Raw genomic sequence first — 2500 nt, 5'->3', positions numbered from 1 at the left:
TAGCTCACAAGGATGGTAAAGTTGCAGACACTAATGGCACTAACGAGTCTGAACGGGACTCGAACCCCCGTCTGGTAAATACCAGACAGAAACGTTACTAATCAGGCCACAGCAACCCCTAATCTTTATAAATATTAAGATTTCGACTGTGGATCTAACCTTTGAACTTGACCCTTTAAGGTTGACATTGGTAAATCCTTTATTAAAGAATCACCATTGTGGGTATTATGATAAGGATACCACGAATAATTTAAACTGCCAAAAATCCCAAATCCCTCAATCCTTCATTTATGATGGACTAGATAACTTGAGAGAGAGAGAGAGAGAGAGAGAGAGAGAGGAGAGAGAGAGAGAGAGAGAGAGGAGAGAGAGAGAGAGAGGTCTATCGTAGACACATCTTATTTACGACCTTTCGTCTGCCAGAGTTTTTTTGAGAATGAAGAAGGATTAATGGCGGGAAACCCACCTTGCATAGATGAAGGAATATCGATTACCATTGATGGCGTCCATTACCCCCTCCCCTCCCCAGTACAGTAATTCTCCCCCTCCCTACCCTGTTACTCCTCCCCAAAACCCCCACCTGCTACCATTAGAGCCTAGACCACCCTCTCTTTATCATTGATCTAGGTCACTCGAAATCTAGATCGAAGCAGAGAGAGAGAGAGAGAGAGATGAGAGAGAGAGAGAGAGAGAGAGAGAGAGAGAGAGAGAGCTGTAAGTGGGTGCAGCTATGAGTCTGAAATGCAGTTTCAATGGCGGTTCTATTTTAATGCCTACAGTACACCGCTTGAAGTGCAATGTCAGCACTAAAAGTTTGGTTCTTCGTGCTGACAGTATGCCTTTCATTCTAAGTTGCAAGTAGAGAATCGAGAATATTAATTTATTAATTTATTGTATTTTAATGTTAAAATACATTCCTCTATATAATGAGATTCATGATTATGCAGCTACGTCAAGTCAGGTTCCTTAAACCATCCAAGCTTCCTTGTCCTGTAAATGAATCTCTAAGGTGGCTAAGTCCTTTAATTTTGCTCTCCGTGATCTTTATTATTTGTTTCTTTCATTTCTTTTGTATTTATTATTTAATGATCTTCCAACATGATCAGTAAAGCTGTAATAGTCAGGGCCAGCCATACTAGGTTGGTTTGCTGTGAGCGATCAGACAAAAGTCTCCAACCATCACCAAATCCGGCTAGCGTGGTGATGAAAACTGACCAAACCCCAGACATGAATAAAGACATGTCTGAGGCCTTTGTCCTGCAGTGGACTAGAAATGGCTTCAATTGTTGTTGTTGTTGTTGTTGTTGATCTTTCTTTGTACACATTGTTGAAGATTATGATATGATCAATTAAAGTTTGTCCTCTCTTAATTGTACAGTTTTACTGAGGTATTTTTAGCTCTATCGTTTCAAAATTTGTATAAGTTTCTCTTTTACATATAGATTATGGCCTCTTTTCTGAAAGTTTTCTACTGCACTATAGGAAGGATTATTTACATCATGTGTATACACTATTCTGTAATAATGATTTTTTTAGTACTGGTACATCAGTAGAATTAATTAGTAATTTTTATAATCTATTCTTTCATGCAATATACATTAACACTTTGGCCTCTCGGTAAGACTGGGTGTGCCAAAGATTATTTCTTTGTTAGGATATACGATTTTCATGTTCATAATTTACTCATTACTGGCTAAATTCAACAAAGCTTATTCTCATATCTTCACTAATCATACCAACACTTTTATAAGTGATCCTCGTTCTCCTAAAAAGGATAAATTACCCATAAAAATTCGATGCTTATTCATGAAAAAAAAGAATATTACTTAAAAACCCTCTACCGCTAGAGAGTTGTGGGGTCCTTTGACTGGCAAGACAGTACTACATCGGATCCTTCTCTCTGGTTACGCTTCACTTTCCCTTTGCCTACACATACACCGAATAGTGTGGCCTACTCTTTACAAATTCTCCTATGTACTCATACACCTAACACTGAGATTACCAAACAATTCTTCTTCACCCAAGGGGTTATCTACTGCACTGCACTGTAATTGTTCAGTGGCTACTTTCCTCTTGGTAAGGGTAGAAGAGACTCTTCAGCTATGGTAAGCAGCTCTTCTAGGGGAAGGACACTCCAAAATCAAACCATTGTTCTCTAGTCTTGGGTAGTGCCAAAGCCTTTGTACCATGGTCTTCTACTGTCTTGGGTTAGAGTTCTCTTGCTTGAGGGTACACTCAGGCACACAATTCTATCTTATATCTCTTCCTCTTGTTTTGTTAAGTTTTTATAGTTTATGTAGAAAACATTTATTTTGAAATTGTCACTGTTCTTAGAATATTTAATTTTTCATCGTTTCCTCTCCTCACTGGGCTATTTTCCCTGTTGGGGCCCCTGAACTTATAGCATCATGCTTTTGCAACTAGGTTGTAGTTTAGCAAGTAATAATAATAATAATAATAATAATAATAATAATAATAATAATAATAATAATAATAATAA

At 37.6% G+C, this 2500-nt stretch overlaps 1 pseudogene; it reads left to right on the top strand.

Annotated features, from left to right (window-relative positions):
* Window positions 1–2500, top strand: part of LOC137633308 (uncharacterized) — a 173257-nt pseudogene that overhangs the window by 169952 nt on the left and 805 nt on the right.

This window comes from Palaemon carinicauda, chromosome 42 (genome assembly GCF_036898095.1).
Source record: "Palaemon carinicauda isolate YSFRI2023 chromosome 42, ASM3689809v2, whole genome shotgun sequence".
In the NCBI taxonomy this organism is placed as follows: domain Eukaryota; kingdom Metazoa; phylum Arthropoda; class Malacostraca; order Decapoda; family Palaemonidae; genus Palaemon; species Palaemon carinicauda.
The sequence above is the reverse complement of the archived record's forward strand: the minus strand, read 5'-3'. Positions and strand labels throughout refer to the sequence as shown.